The sequence below is a fragment of the Rattus norvegicus genome, chromosome 14 (genome assembly GCF_021556685.1).
Source record: "Rattus norvegicus strain SHRSP/BbbUtx chromosome 14, alternate assembly SHRSP_T2T, whole genome shotgun sequence".
NCBI lineage: Eukaryota > Metazoa > Chordata > Mammalia > Rodentia > Muridae > Rattus > Rattus norvegicus.
Window position 1 is genome coordinate 42,022,582 of NC_141547.1, and position 17,279 is coordinate 42,039,860.

The 17,279-nt window shown below is 44.8% G+C and overlaps 1 protein-coding gene across 44 annotated transcripts in view; it reads left to right on the forward strand.

The window, feature by feature from the left end:
* The window catches only part of Apbb2 (amyloid beta precursor protein binding family B member 2), a 382,955-nt gene that overhangs the window by 180,419 nt on the left and 185,257 nt on the right, over positions 1–17,279 (forward strand). For all 44 annotated transcript variants that reach the window (XR_015636597.1, XR_015636595.1, XR_015636591.1 and 41 more), the window contains 1 exon segment: positions 11,787–11,901. The gene's annotated coding sequence lies outside the window, so the exon portion shown is untranslated.

Below are 17,279 nucleotides of genomic sequence, written 5' to 3' on the forward strand. Positions count from 1 at the left end.
ACTCTATTCTGAGATATCCATCTGCACTTCTAGCTTGATCTGCAGAATGCGTGCGGTCAGCCTAAGACATGACAGATAAACTGTGGGGTTCAGCGTTCTCTCTCGCCCTTGGAGTGAAGGTGCCGCAGTGCCCCGCGCTGAGGGATGCAGCTTTTCCGCAGTGTTGGTGGGTCACAGCTGAGCATAAATCTCTGGGTGTCTTGGTTCTTATTGTCACTGTTACATGTTGTTCTTGACCACTGGTTCCAAACCTCCTCACTGTAAAGAAAATGGAGCCTAAGCAGCAAAGCAAAGAAAAATGTGCCTCTTTTGTGAGTGAATCCCTGGCTAGCCGGGAGCAGCAGCTACTCCCATTGGGTACCATTCAGAGGGCTTCCTGTACAGTCTGTCAGAGTCAGACCTCAGAATGTGATGATTAGTGGAATATTTATCCGTCTGAAACTATAGGAGGCAAAGAATAGAGAACTAATGAAAAAAAAAGTCCTTGACTTACAGCATGCCACTACTGGCCTCATTTGCATATTAACAGGACCTTTCCTCTCAGTCCTCTGTTCTGCTCTGGAATTTTAAGCACCACAAACATTTCATCCTTCCTTAGGTTGACACTCTGTACCTGTGTCTTCTAGGCAGTACAGAAGCCAGGCTTCACACACAGAATCGATGGACACTGCCTGAGGGCTTGAAGAAGAGAGGGAATTTATTGACGATCCCGGGTAGGCTCTGGATTGGAAGACTATAGAACCAGTTTATCACCAAATCCATCCATTACGGTTAGTTCTTTGTAGGGTTGACACTACTAGGTGTTTATAGTGCCAACCCCACATGGACCAGACACCCCAGGCCAACCCTGTTCCTTCAGCTCTTGCTGCCTGTGGGACTACATGTTGCTGGTGATCCTGTCACGATGAATGCCTGCTGCTTCCGACGGCCTCGTCCCACCTGTGACTCTAAATTCCCGGCTGGGGCTGGTGAAATTCGAAGTGGTGCACTCATGTCTTAGTTGCAAAGGACCCTGGGAAGATGAGTATCTGGCTATTTTGCTGTATGTTGATAAATATGTCTCTTAGCAAAACTCACATAACGAGGAATTCTGTATATAGGGAAAGGAGGTTCAAATGCTGTACATTCTCTCTCCTTTGCTTATCAGATGAGACTCCCCCGAAAGTCGCTACAGTGGGGCTTCGTAGAAGAGGAGATAGGTCGAAGCTGGGATATTTATACATCTAAAACAAAGATGGCTGACTTTTTGAAAATCACACTGATTGTTTTTTATTGATACGTATATCACACAGACAATGCAGCATGTGTGGAGATCAGAGGGCAACTTGTAGGAATCTGGTCTCTCCCCACGGATTGGGTTTTGGAGCTTGAACTGAGGCCGTCAGACTTGGCGGCAAGGGCTTTACCTAGTGTGAACTGTCTTGTCAGGCACTTCTCCTGGGTGCTCTGGTGTCCAGGGGACCTTTGCTTTCACCCTGCGCTGAGTCGTAACAACTGTGAAGACTTCTCACTGCATTCCCCAGAGTGATAAAAAGAAATAAATCGATTTAGCAGCTTGACTGACCAGAAGAAGGTAATTAAGATTTATTTGTTTTCTTTTTTTATAAGTCAGAAATGAACTTTCCCACAGTTTTTCTTTTGTACTTGGGTGGTTTTATGCATTTCATTGATTTATTTCTAGTACTTTAAAAATTGTGTGTGTGTGTGTGTGTGTGTGTGTGTGTGTGTCTGTCAGTCTGCCTGTCTGTGTGTTACATGCGCATGTGAATGTGTGGGTGCCACTGAATGCACAGAAGCCAGAGAACACCAGGTGTCCACTTTTTCTCTCTGCTTTATTTCCCTTGAGAGTGGGTGTCTCGTTCAACCTGGAGCTGCAGTTTACCAGCTAAGCCACAGGCTCCCTGAGCTATCTTCCTGACCCCTATCCAACCCGAACTCGACAACTCCAGGATTATAGACATTTGCTATGCCTCACTGCAGAGCTGAACCCAGGTCCTCTGTTTACACAACAGAGCCTTTGACTCACTGAGTCATCTCCCAGCCTTAAAATTTCACTTTTAAATTTCAGGGGCACAGATACAGCTTGGCGAGCCCTGCTTTATTCATTGGCATTACCATGCGGGTTGTTGCCCTTCCTAAGCAACTACGTCTACTCATTTAGTTCTTCTTTGGTTGTTAACTTTCAAGTAATCACTTAATAGGTTTTTGTTGAAGTTTTTGTTTGTTTGCAAGTTTCGATGATCAGTGTTAAGTGGCATCTTCACAGATGTAGAATTACCTGTGAGGTGGTCCTCTAGCTTGCTTACACAGGGTTACGTTGCCATGGTGCTAATTGAGGTAGAACTCACTGGTCGAGCTCTGTTTCCTGATTAAGGATGAGATGTGATCAGCTTCTCCAAGCCCTCACCACCTTGACCTCTCTGCCATGATGCATGAACCAGGAACTGAAATAAAGCCTTTGGCCAGGGTATTTTATCACAGCAACAGGAAGAGAAGCTGAGACACCGTTTTACCCAGTTAACATGGACTTCCTCTCAAAGGAGGTTTGGGGTTAAGGTTTAGATCTGTTATCCTCCCTCCCTCTCAGGCCCTCTCTTTATTCTTCAGGGCAGTTAGGAGTTTCCACAGGTCGGCTCCGTGCTGTTTTAAGGCTTCATTCTTTGTTTCGTGTGCATCATACCAATTTCTGATTTTGCCTTGTATTTTTTTATCCTCCTGTTCTGAAATGAGGTCAAACAGTGGCCTGTCCTGCAGGCTTTCTGTGATTCATTTTATGAGACACTTTCCTGGACTCTGCTCCCTCTGGACTGTTTACCCTTGAGGCAGTTAGCTCAGGTGGCCTGCAGTTTCCCTTAACCCCTACGTGAGAGCTCTTGACTGACCTGTGTATTGGATACCATCTCTTGACTCTGACCCTCTGGGGAGGCACGTTGCCCAGTGGCGTCTTTAGATGTGAGTGCTGTAATTTTCTATGATCTGGCGTGTGTAACAACATCACTTATTCCCCCGTTTCATGTGTTGTTGGATTTAAAGTAGGGACCATTTTTTCCTGATGAATTTGGAGGACTTCTGCCATTTTCTTCTGTTCCCAATTTTTTATATCTCTATTGTATTGTGAGGAGCTTTTTATTACCTTTTCCTTGTATGTGATTTTTAAAAACATCTTTAGCTTTGCTTTGTTTTTATTTATGTGTATATGCCATGTGTGTACAGTCACCCATGGAGGCCAGAGGAGACATTAGATGGCCAATCTCTTTGGCCACTCCAGTTACCGTTTTTGTTGTTTATAGATTGTTACTGACTGCGTATCTGAAGTTTGCCTTCAGGATTGACTCTCTTTCCTTCCTAAGTTCCCGACTGTCATTGCAGTTTCTCTACCACCTGTCTGCTGGTTCCATTCCATCGTTTTTCCCTATGTGAAGGTCAAGGCTTGGTACCTGGTGGCGTTGGCATAGAATGACTTTCAGAACCCTGTTTGCCCCTAGCTGTGCTAACTGGGATCTTTGTCATGGCCTTGGTAGTTTCCTTGAGAAAAACCCTCACATCTCCTACCCTGCAAGTGCTCTGGGAGACAAAGAGAGAAAGAGATACAGGGCTCTCCTGGCTCCATGAGAATTTTAAGTCTGTTCTCCTGTGGGTCCCCCGACCCCCGTGGTGCCATGATCCACCACTGTTCCTGGTCCTTGAGTCTGGATCCTCTCACGGTCCTTCGTCAGTCTGTTTCTCTACAGACGGTAGAGAAGGGAAGTAGCCAGCTTCATGTTTATGAAAGTATCTTAGGGTTTCTAATGCTGTGAAGAGACACCATGACCACGGCAACTCTTCTAAAGGAAAGCTTTTAATTGGGCTGTGTTATAGTTTAGAGATCTAGTCCATTGTCATTATGTCGGGAAGCATGGTGTCGTGCAGGCAGACATGGTGCTGGAGAAGGAGCCAAGGGTTCTACATCTGGATCAGCAGGCAGCAGGAAGAGAGACACTGGCCCTGGCTTGAGCTTCTGAGACCTCAGAGTCCCCACCCAGTGGCACACTTCCTCCAACAAGCCACACCTCCTAATAATGCCATCCCTGTGAGCCTATGGGAGCCGTTTTCTTCGAACTGCCACAGGAAGGATGTTGGAATTTGTCCTTAAGATGGTTTGCAGGCAGCTCTCCAGTTTCAAGCCATGCCTCCTGCCTGTTTCTTACAGTTCCCATTTCTGGTGAACTTGCAGCTTGAGAGTTGCAAGGTTCTGTTCCTCTTGATGGCTCTGATGGTACTCATTTGAGTTTTCTCTACCCCAGCTTTGAAGAGTCGCTCATTGGAGGGCTACTTGTTTTCTGTGTCTTCAAAACTATTTTCAGTACTTACATTTTTCTGACTTTATTTCTGGCTCTCAGTTTATGTCATTTATGAAGGGATGGAGATGCACACATGGTATAATCTGCCACATGTAGCTGAAATCACCAATTAATCAGCTTTCGAGCTTTGATATTACCTAGGTACATGGCTGTCTGGCCAGTGCAGGATTCTTGTCTTACTGTCTTCTTTTGAGGTTTATTTAGAGATTGCTACTTTGACTTTCAAAATGAACTGATTGGTGGTATCTGTCTAGGTTGGCGTGCATAAGGGGGAAGTGGATTAAAGCTACAAATTCAAGTCTAGCCTGCAGCCCAGCTGTAAGAATAATACTGTAAATGTGATCTTCCAACATTATAGAATATGTCCCTAGCAAATTCTAGGCCAGCTATCTGTATGCTTTTCTAAGATACAGAAAAACGATAATACATTTTTTGCAGTGTTGAATGTAATGAAGGTAAATGAAGGATTATTTGGCCCTATTCATCTGCTGTAAAACAGAAGGGCAGCTGTTTGAGTCCTGCAGAGTTTGGGTGTCTGTAAAGCAGCATGGTCTCATCTTTCACAGAGAGCTGATGCCACCTCAAAGAAACATTCAGCTCCATATTGTGGAGTTAGAGGTTTCTGCTTTGAACACCTTGTGATCCTTGTTGGTAAAGTGAGGTTGAGAGTCTGGAGTCATGGTGACAGACTCACTCCCAGGGCGTCTGTCCTGTGCTGCAGCTTACTATAAGTGTCTCTGCACTAAGCAACAGGCAGGAAGCACTTCTGTCCTCCAAACCAAAGCAGATGCTCTCCCTCATTATCGCAGTTCGTATGTGTGCAGTTTATAATGAGACGGGCACATCCCTTGTGGTTCTCACAGATTTAATGATCAGATTGTTTAATGCAGAGCCTGGGGGAGTGGCCTTGATGAAACAGATGACTGAGATGTTGCTGGAACTGGGATAACAACTTTATTCTCCTTCCTTTTTTATTTCAATGTGGTTTTTTTGATCTATTATTTTTGAGAATTCTTAAAGAGATTTGCTCGTGTTACTTTAGTATGTTTTGGTGGATTTATTCTTTTCTCACTGTTTGAACATCAAAAGGCTATTACCTGGGGAGAGAATAATTATTTGCAAGAAGAGTTAGGTGTGCTAGGTTTCAAATACATGGAAAGTGGGCTGACTTGTGTCAGAAACATCTGTGGAGTATCGGATAGCATGCTTCATGTTGCTTTGCTGGTTCTAGAATGTTCTTCCTCTGTTTCTGAAAGTGAAGTAGGTTGCAGGTTATTTTATCCCCAAGATTGTGAACTGTAAAAACTGGTATCTTGTGTGGCTCAGCCCTGCATACCCCTTTAATCTAAGAGCTTCTTGTAAACAGGATTAAATAAACCGTAGGTCAAGAGGTGGAGCAAGCAACCAGTTGACTGGAGATGGACATAAATAAATAGAGAGGAGGGTCTTTGAGTTGAAGGATTTCTAAGACAGCAAGGAAAAGGAGAAGGGCTTTTCCTTTTGGGACGTCAGTGAAGTAGGAAGGTCAGCTGAGTGTTTCCTCTGCCCCTGTGAACTAGCTTGCTTTCTTTCACGCCAGCATCTGCCTTCCGAGTCTTTGTTGGTAAACATTTGGGATTTTTGGGTGGTTTTTTGTTTGTTTGTTTGTTTGTTTTACAAAACAACAGAAGTAAAAGCAAATAAAGAGAAAAAGAATTCTTTAAGAAAAATAAGATATGCCTCTGTGGTGGTCTGAATAGGAATGGTCCCCATAGACTCATGGTTTTGAGTGCTTGGCCCTAGGCAATGGCGCTATTAAGAGGCGTGGCCTTATCATAGTAGGTATGGCCTTGTTGGAGGAAGACTATCACCGTGGAGTTGAGCTTTGAGGTCTCCGATTACAAGATATGACTCACAGTCTCTTCCTTTGACCTTCGGGTCAAGATGTAGAACTCTCAGCTCCTTCTCCAGCACCATGTCTGCCTGGATGCTGCCGTACTTTCTGCCATGGCGACAGTGGAATAAACATCTAAAACCGTAAGCTAGCTCCCAACAGCAATGAGACCCTAACTAAGACATGACTCCCCCAAACAAAACAAACAACATAACACAAAACAATAAAGCCTTGCTATTGGCAGAGGAGCAATCCTTGAGAGGCAAGAAGGAAATCAGGTTCAACATGGCTTAGCCAGTGCTGGTTACACTTTAGAGTCTGATCCAAGCTGTTTATTTTTGACATTTAAGCACAGTACGACTTTGGAAAAAAGTTTCCTTATGACAACTGTTAAGGTGTGACTACATTTTGAAAAGCATGACCTCTTACATAAAAGTGGGTTCTCTTGACTGAGAAACAAAGCTCAGGAGTCCAGGTGAAGCACGGCTCTACCAATAGCGAAAGATCACCAAGTTATTAACTGCATTCACTCCCAACCTTCTGGGTGGAAACAGAAGAAAAGAAAAGCCTGTGAGTTTAATGACCCTGATTTATCTAGTGCCATATATGAGCATGAGAACCCTGTGCCCTCTGCATAAGGTATATAATGAGGTTTCTCACACTGCTAGGTAGCAGACATGTTCTGTAATAGTTACTGCAAGGAGTCTGCTTACCAAGAGGAAAAGCCCATGAAGAGTGTATAAAGAAAGAAGAAAGAGGTTCAGCTAGATGCTAAAGAAGAAACACAACCAGGAAACACAATAGAGAATAAAAACTCAAATCTGGAAGTAATATAATATTTGTATTTCTTCTTCAATAAGGACATTTCATTTATTAGCCAAGAAGCAATGATTATCAAAAAAATATTTGACTCAGGCCAGCCTAGACTACATGAGACCCTGTCTCATATACTATTATTATAATCATTATTATAAATGTTTTTTAGAAAGAACCTTGATAGGGTAGTGGAAATCACCCAAGCCTGTATCATGGTGGTTTATATACTCTGTTTCTACTTAAAAGTTTCATTCATGTTTTTCTCTCTCTAGAGCCTTTTGTCTTTTTCTCAGACAAATTGACACCCCCTTTCCCCAAGGTCCTACTGAAACAGAGACAAAGCCTTCCCTTCTCCAGGTTTCTAGACCATTCCTGCACTCCCAGAGACAGCTCCCAGGAGAACCACTATTTCTTTTGATTTTGGAGATTTTCGCTTGCTAAATTTCTCAAGAAGTCTTGTGGAAGAACAGGGGTCACTTACCAAGCAACATCAAAGGGTCTGTGTTAGACTTGCCTATATTTGTACTATGTGACTTCAAAAGCTTAAGAACTAATACTGGAATTTTCTAAGAGCTAATAAATAAACAAAGAAGGCATCTCAACAACCTGTGTGTTCAGTCAGCCTAGCACACTTCAGACCTTGTTTGTAGCCTGGTATGTTAATCTTTGTTTTCTTATATTCCAGTACTTTGGTTTTTAAAACCATTGCTGAGTTGAGGAAAAGGGGAGACAGGCAGACAGACCTCGAGCCTGAGGACAAGAGCTCTGTGCACCCCTATAGGTTCTGAGAATCTTGCCAGGTCACCCAGCCCAGGTCCCAGCAGCTCACACGTGAAATTAGTCTGTCTGTCTGTGCTCTTGGCTCCAGGCCTGGATCGATAACTTGCCGTCATCTCTGATTCTGTGTAGTTCAGTTATAGCTGCTAATGGAGCTTCAGCAGGCGTTCTGTCAGTTTGTCCTGTGTGTTTCATGGCTCACAGCTCCTGCCTGCTCACCGCAGACTTGTTCCTTTTCCTCGGAGTGCCTGTGCTTATGTTCCAACACAGCAAAATAATTCGTGGTGTCACCGATGATCGTGAGCTCCCAAACAATGATTAATCATACCTTGAATTCTCTGAGAGAAACATTAATGGCCTGTGGTTGAAATTAAACCCATTTAGTGCTGAGACAGGTAATCCTTCAATTATTGTGAAAATCTTGACCATTCTCAGTGACTAATTCTTGAGGTTTTTTAAAAAGCAGAAGTCTTAGCATTCCACCTGGCAGTGGTGTTTTGTGAGTTAATGAGTCACAGAATATGTTATCTTTGAAGAGCGCAAGCCACCTTCTTGGGAGTTCACACCACTGTTCCTCTGACAAAAATGTTGTATCAGGCAAAGCTAGTTCTACAAATTTTGTTTGCAAATTCATCTTTAAGGTCAGTAGCGCCCAATACTTACACTGGAATACTATCTTGAAATAGTTAACGGAGGACCAGTGGCAGCTAGGGCTGTTGACATAAAGTATTTACTTTGAAGAGAATTCTTAGCATTTTTGTTCCCTGTCAGCACAACAAGAATTTGCAGGGGTATGGGGGGGAGGAACATTAATGTATTTGTCAAGGATTAATGACCTGCTGGAACATTTGTGGTGGGGAATATGTTATGGGTAGTATTGTAAATACAGTAATTAAAAAGCTGCACACTAACCACTTTGGACTGGCCGATAGATTCCTTTCATCCCCTGGCCTGCATCCAAGTGAGGAGTGTGTTTATCCTGCTCCCTTGCCTTCTTGAGAGCAGGAACGGGGAATGGCTGGCTCAGAGGTTCATTTCTGTGCTGCCAGTGTGCTCTGTGGCCCAGGGCAAGCCAGGTGTATGCAAGGTGCTCTACACCTGGGCATTGGAGATGTGTGTGTGTGTGTGTGTGTGTGTGTGTGTGTGTGTGTGTGTGTGTGTGTGTGTGTTGTTACCAACATGGTAGAACAGACTGGAAGGATCAAGCTACTTTCTCACAGTCGAAGAAAACAACAACAACACAAACACAAAAATGAACTCCTGTCGCATAGTGCAGGCTAGGAACTCACCCCTCAGCTTTATAGGCTCAGCTACTGAGGTCCTTTCCAGACAGATACTACAGTGTCCTGTGTGATGTGTGAGGTGTGCTCTGTAGGATCTGCAATACCTCGGGCCTTTTGATTAAAAGGGAAATCGTAGTAGCGTCGCATACACATCAGGACAGAAACACAGCCTGCACCTGGGGTGAATTTTCATAATTCTCAAGGTCGTGAGGCTCTCCTCACTTCCTGTCTGTGGTCCCCACGGGTGAAAGCCAAGCAGGCTGCCGGGGAAGAACATCTGGGAGGAGAGGCGCCATACTGCTAGAATGATGATCCTGCCCTTCAGGAGGGTAGCAAAGCAGGGAGACTGATGCAGCCTCCACGTCCTGGTCCTTTGTTTGCTCAGAATCTTTGCACCTACTTGTTTCCTATTTAAAGAGCATCTTTCCATAATTTCGGAGACTGGCTGGCCATCGCTATTTATTTACGAGTTAATAAAAGCTCTTTTGTGTAAAATAAATGTAGTTGGATGTGATTTACAGTTTCCCTTTGAGTCAGTGAGGGGTAAGACAGCCAGGCTGTTTCTGTTCTCACCCTTTAATTGGCCTTCTTACCTCTTGGTCAGGCAAATTATTCACTCATATACTGGTTTATTGATTTATCCCACATTTATTGTGTGCCGATTGTCTGCCGTGCTCCAGGGATACAGAACTGAACGGCCTGGTCAGTGGCATCTGCTGGCTTTGGTATCAGCTCTGAGGTGACTGATCCCAGTGATGAGCAGTCATTCCAGTGGTGGCCTGGATCTCATTCAGCATAGAATAGGCAGCCCTTTAAACAGCCCCAGGGCTTTTGAGAACACACAACCGGCCTGAGACTGCACATCTGCCCTTTAAGGTGTTTCTCGTTGTGTTCAGTTTCTAATGAACATTCCTGCTTCCCCATTACCAGCGTTTATTACAGAAGCCATGCTGCTGTGCCATTCTTAACCCTTCTGGGAAAAGCCTGAAGTGGGAGTGTGTATGTGGAGGCCACTGTCAACCCCGCTCCCCACCCCAGTTCTTCCTGCTTTTACCTGCTGGTGTCAGCCTGCTGCTGCTTAGGTTGGTTATGCTTTTAGAGTGGCTCACAAAGGCTGGTAGACAGTGAGCCACGGCCAAGGCCTTGGTCAATGAGACTATAAAGGAACCCCGAAAACAAGGAAACATCCACACCCAAAGCCTAAGGTTGTTTTTGGAAGAACTTTTGTCTTGCCCGGCCTTGGTTCTGCCAGTAAATGTGCTTCCCTGCCATGATACGCACCGGCATGCGTGTTTGTTTGCCTTTAAACAAGATTCTGTGGTTTTCCTGTTGGGTGGGGCAGGGGTCGCATACCAGAGACCAATAACGAGAAGCTCTGTGTCCTCAAGGATTTACCTCATTCTGGACAAGGAGCTATAAAGAAACAAACAACAGCCACCACCTAAATTTCAAAGGTGGACAAGTACCGTGGGATACAAAAGAGACTGGAGATAGAGAGTAGAAATACTCTTGGTGTTGACCATCGACTTTTCAAATGTGAATTTGTCTCACCCTTCCCCTGCTCACTTCTATTGTCTCAGTCTCTGTCCTGCCTCCGTGTCTGGACATTGTAACAAGCAGGCCAGACTCGTGCCACCCATTTGGATCCATCGAGAGAGAGTAATGCATCCAAAACCCACATCTGATGCAGGCTTACCTGTCTGAAGCCAGGTCTAGTCAGAGATCTCTGAGAGGGGTACAGAGTTGCCGGTTGGCTCCAGTCTTCTTTCCTCCCTGGCCTGATGACACAGGATCACGCTAGAGTGGGATCAAGAACAGTAAGCCACATCGTGGTTTCTCCCCACTGCCTCTTCCGTCGCCTGGAACCCACCAAGCTTACCTGACCCCAGCCCAGCCTTAAACATGTCAGACACCCTTTTGTTCCTGGATGCCTTTCCTGACCTCTTCTTGTCTGGGCTGGAGGCCTTCGCTGGATGGTAGTCAAGTCATTCAGCTTACCCACTGCCCTGCAGGGCCCAGTCTGTGCAAGTCCCTCAGCCCAGGGCCGATAGCCTTAGAAACAGAGATACTGTTTTATTCATTTTGTAGCTGAAAGCGGACTTCAAGTAATGATGCAGCCTGTGCTTTTGATAATAAATTAATTTAAATGTCCACAAAAATGTGTAAAAACACTCAATGCATATGTGCTACCTTTAGAAGGGAGCACAAGGGGACCTCTGTACAGAGTGGACTTGATGTGTTCAGAAGGGCTTTTCTTTTTAATTACTTTGGCATGTAGCCTCTCCAGTTCAATAAATTTTCTTCTTCTCTTTGGAGTTTTTAAAGAGCGATTGGCAGGGTGTTAGTTCAGGAGTCACGACAAAGAGCTAGATTGGTACCGTCCTCGCCATTCAATAAAAGGACGCAGAATGACGAGCCCTGTGGGAATGGCTGGATTTCCCCCACCAGGAATTCTTAGGGACACACCCTTTTGTCACACTTACTGCAGGGGCCACATGTTGACCCTCTGCCGGCTCCATGCCTGCCTGCAGGGACAGAGCGATTTCTTCCCGCATGTGACCATGAATAATTCATAAACATGGTTATCTGGAAGTCGGTGCTGGTCATCATTAGCATTTTAATGAAAAAAATGTGATGATTATCCTAAGACTGTTTTATTTCCATCTTTAATTTTTTTTTTGTCCTCTCCCTCAACAGCTAGCCACCTCACTGGTTGGCGAGTCCTTGGGAGTTCCTGAGTCCCCTGCTAACAAGCTGACTGTCGCTATGGGCAGAAGGTACCTAGAGGCTCCGGGGTGTCCAGGCAGCTCATGTACGTATGTTGCCACGCATGTCACTACACATGCATGCCTTTCTCTCTCCTCTTCTCTCTCTCCCACTGCCTTTCCTTCCAACCCCCTTCCCATCTCTCTTTTCTTTCTCTTCTCTCATTGTAGAATATCGCAGGACACTGACCTGGCGAACACTTATAAGATATCAATGAGAGCGTGTAGAAATATAGGAGAATATTTTGTTCTATGCTGTTTATTTGTATCAGATAATGAAAAAAATGTTATCCAAATTAGTATTTTTATAATCAAGTCGTCCTATGATACCAGATGACTCTTTTGTGTTTCAATATATTCATTTATACCTTTAGGCTATTTATTCATAGCCTTTAGAATGATTTCCTTCTTTCCGTCACAATGCATGAAACAACAGGAATGCCACAGATTCAAAGCTATTCCCAGGGACTGTTTTACTTCCATTTATAAAAGACCCACTCTGGTCCTAGAGAGGCTTGGTCTGCCTTTGTTTTATGAGCTTGGGGTAGAGTGGCTTGGTTCTTTACTCATTGCTCTCTGAAGGCAGACACATGGCCCCTCTGTCTTTCAATGCTAGAGTTCATAATCCAGGTTTTGGGAAGTGTCATGACTGTTCTTATGATGCCCCCCCCCCCCATTAATGTGACACCGAAGGAAGAGACGCTATCAGCTCCCATCTAGAGTCTCTCCCTTTGTGACTCCCCTTGATTGTCTAACTTTCTTCTTCCTTTGGTCTTCCGGCTGTGTGAATAATTCATCTACTTTTATTACTTCCCTATGGGCTCTCTAGAACTGTGGCCTCAGGTTAGGTATGTATTGGGGTGTCTCTCCTCCACTTTGTTCCTGTACTGAATATTTATTTGTCTTCACTAAGGAGCTGCATTTCTTCATATGGTTCGGGTTTTGCTAGAAATCTCTTGGAGTGCTTGTGTAGCAAACCTAGGCATTAGAAGTGGCAGTGTTTAGTAGTGATGAAATGGTCCGCCCATTGAGTAGCTAAGGCTCCCATCAACCACTCACGGCAAGCCAGCAGCACTGGGGCAAGCCGATATCTCTACAGACACTGCTGTTGCCAGAGAGATGGCTCAGCTGTTCTTCTACAGGCCCTGGGTTTGCTTTCCAGCATCCACATGGTCTCTCACAAATGTCTATGACTCCAGTCCAGGGGATCCCTGTCCTCTTTTGGCTTCTGATGATACCAAACACACATGAAGGGCACATGCCTGCAGGCAAAGCACCCCTAGACATGAAATAAGCATAAATAAATCTTTTAAAACATAATCAAAACAGAAAGGTAAAGGAACTGCTTTCACCAAGAGCATTCCCAGGGCAACATGTACCTGGGGGCTGGAGAGAGGCGGACACAGTGTAGCCAGTGCCTGTGGGAGTGGAGAGTGGATTGCTACATTTTAAAACTTTAACATTTTATGTGGTTATGTAAGTATCTATGTAATCTCTATTTTGTCTCTTGGACCTTAAAACTTAAATACTCTGTGATCTTTCTGGGAGGTGGGGAGTTCCCTGCCCCTTCTGTAAGGAAAAGCTGAAAAGCATGTACCACAGCTGATCCACTTTTGCCTTGGTAGAGTCTGACATTTTTTATCTTGGCCCACAAAAATGTTAATTTAACGTGGTCCACTCAGAAATGTTGTGAGGGATGATTCTTCTTTCAAAATGGCTACAGTTCTGTGGCTTGGGCTCTGAAGAAAGTGAAAGAAATAAATCTATACGTCAGACCCATGTTTGTGGGCATGCTCTTTTATCCACTGTCTGGGAACAGATACACCACCTGCCAGGTATGTGATTTTCTAGAATGTACTATAGAACTCCGAGTTGCACAGGCCTGTACTGCCCATGACTTTCAGGGAAACACTTCTTGCTGTCCTGAAGAATATTGCCCCTCCCTCTTTTTTTACTGGATCACAAGTGTCTGGCTGGCCTCCCAGTGGAGATGACTTCCAACTGCTATTCCACGGCCTCTGCGGAAAAGGTCACTTGCATCTGTTTGTGATGAAGAGTGAATGATCCCTTTCCCAAGGTTACATGTCACCTGGGACCACCCTCCTTAGGGCAGTTCTAGTCAGTGGCTTTCACGTTGTTTCCCTCTTTGTCTTTTTTTCTGTCATCAATTCTTAGTCTTGTCCCTCAGTAGTCTCCTGTGTGGTTTCCTCCCCATTCTCTCCCTCCCTCCTTTGTTTCTTGGTTCTCCAGGTTACTCCATGAGGTTTGCTTGTGGAGATCTGCAGCCTAGCTTCTAGGAGACCTCAGACTCGGAGTCCTTTCTGCTCTCACAAAAGAAAAGGAAACTAGATGACTTGGGGCCCCAGTGCCAGGCCTGTCTTCTGAGAAGGGTCATACTGTTCCCTGGGTATTATTTCACAGAAAACAATAACAAAAATATCTCTTCTGTTTATAATTTTATTATCAAATGTGATCAGAATAGCGCCCAAGGGTTGACAGCGCACACTGCTATGCTTTGGGTTGTCTCAGGACTCTTGTGTCCAATTGGAGTTTTCATTTCCTTTCTGTTCAGGGATCTACCTTTCACACTATCTGTTTACGCAAGAGGATACTCTCTGTAATGGATTGTTGAGCTCCAGATTAAGAAATGAGGTCAGCTCAGCTGGCCTATCCTTATTTAAGAAAAAAAAAGTTCTTCATGATTTTTATTAAGACCACAGTTTGAAAGGATTCCAGAAATTGCTAAAATAGTTGATCATAGTATATTATTGTTTATGTCCAAACATGACAAACATAAAACTCTCCCCTCTGCATGACGGAAGCCACCACTATAGCCATGGACACCAGGCCCTGAACTCTTGGATACTTACCCAGCGGTAGGCCCTGAAATCCCCCTGCCTTTAAATTTGATCATACATAGGAGGCAAATTAACCCCTGTGGGGAATGTCTCTGCTCATGCCACACCTCTGCTAAAAGGCTTTTTGGCTTTCTCATCGGTCCAACGGCCTCCCGTTATTATCATACTGTGTCATTTATATTTTCTTTCTCTCTTAATCTTTAATAACCATTCCTCATAATTAACAGTCAAGAGTTTGCATTATTGTTTTTCTTCAGCCAAAATCTTACTCCAGGCTTGGGACTTCCTCTTGTAGTAATGCACCTACCCTTGGTCCTTTGGCCACTATGTTGGCACTCATTCCGTGCCCTCCCTGGAATGATGACCTGTCATGTTGACAACCTGATAACACCCTGCTCTCTTTCCTGGGTCTTCACGGTCTCTCGCCTGGAAGTACAGACTCCTGTAGCTCCTCCCACCTACGAGGTGTAACCCTCCAGAAACTGGCGCCCTGCTTTCCTCTTGTTTGGGATGGGTGTGTATAGTTTTCTCAACCTTGACAAAAGTATTCATTTTCTCCTCTCTTCCAAGACCAAGGATAGCATTTGTCTACAACAGACGCTCAGGTCTTTATGAAATAAGGGTAAGGCTGGATAATATCCACTCTCCTTAGCAGGCCCCATGAAATCTTTGCAGAGCCAGCTCCCAGGAGCCCATTCAGGCAAGGGGAGAAGTCGGGGCTCAGATGGAGTGCTGACTCTTCTCACCCCAACTCCAAGGTGGATATTGGTGGTGTCATGCCAGATACTGCCCTGTAACCAGTAAGAAATGTCACCTCTAAATAGTGAAGTGAAGTGTTGAAAAGTTCTTTTTTTTTTTTTAAGCCTTATTTATTTATCATGTATAAGTACACTGTAGCTGTCTTCAGACACACCGGAAGAGGGCATCAGATCTCATTACAGATGGTTGTGAGCCACCATGTGGTTGCCGGGAATTGAGCTCAGGACCTCTGGAAGAGCAGTCAGTGCTCTTAACCTCTGAGCCATCTCTCCAGCCCCCAAAAAGTTCCTCTTTTGTTACCATTTCATACATGGGGAGAACTTAGGCTTGTAAGCTTGTGAGATCAGAGTGGCAGTTTGAATCTAGGTTTTCTGGTGCCTTCCCACTTCTGTCTTTCTTTTCTCTCATAGGCTGCTTGACTTAGGGTTTTACTGCTGTGAACAGACACCATGACCAAGGCAACTCTTATAAGGACAACATTTAATTGGGGCTGGCTTGCAGGTTCAGAGGTTCAGTCCCTCATCATCTAGGTGGGAACATGGCAGCATCCAGGCAGGCATGATGTAGGAGGGGCTGAGAGTTCTACATCTTTATCTGAAGGCTGCTAGCAGAAGACTGGCTCCCAGGCATCTAAAACAAGGGAATTAAAGCCCACACCCACAGGCCACACCTCCCAATAGCGCCACTCCTTAGGCCAAGCATATACAAGCCGTCACACTGCCTACACTGCCTAAATTGTGATATTCACTAACTTTTGCTGACATCTCCTTGACCCGTGCCTCAGTAGCCTGAAAGGTTTAACAGGAATGGTGGCTGACATCTGCCTTGCATTCCTTTCCATCTCTGACTAAAACCTAGTGAGCTCAGGTACCCAGGAATACTCTCCACACTGCTTATAGAGAAAGAGAACAGCCACGAACCACACTTAACACATGCCCCAAGTGAGGCTTCCACAAAGAAAATGGAAACAGCAAAGAGGGAGTAAGAAGTTCACAACTGCAACCTAAAGCTAAGTTTTAAACACTTCGTTAGAGTCTTTCCCCTGCTTCCGGCATGCAGAGCATGCGGACTTGTTTCCTTACTAGGTGTGTCTTTGCTGACACCAGTGATGCTTGCACAACATAGTGTCATTTTTGTTTTTCCCTGGAGAATACATTCTATCTCTAAGCTATATCCTTTCCCCTGTAAGTCTCTTCCTAGCCGGTTCATTTAGTTTCCGAGTAATCCAGAACCTCCCAGGTCAGAGATCATGATTGCAGGTAGTGCTGAGTTTCCCGCTCTGGAGGGAGAAACTTTGGCCTGGTTAGGCCAGGCTTCTAAACTGACTTCTGTCATCCACGTTTTGTTCTCAGCTCCCAGATGGAAAGCATGTCCTAGGTACCTGGAAATACTGAAGGGTGAGCTTGTGTAGAACTGGGCTGCTCAGATGAGGGGATCTGTTCTCTGCTCAGCCTGGCTTTGAGGGAACATTTGGATTTTGGCTAAAACCAGGAAACTCAGTGCCATGTTCAAGGTTGATAACAGCCAAGTGGGTCTCAATGCCCGAAAGGCCAAGGCAGAATGTGGTCCTCAAAGCAGGGCACTTGCTAAGGCAGTGTGCCCGGTGCATGAGTCAGTGACAGAGAATTGTGCAGATCAGAGAGGCTCGGGATCCCTGGGGAAGCTCATGGTTTTAATACTAAGATTCCACACATGAGTGGGTGTGTGAGTTGGGAGAGGTTAAAGACAACAAAAGTTAAATGACAGCAACACTCACCATTACCGTGTTTAAAACGATGTAGGTAACAAATGGCACAGGCAGAAACTGT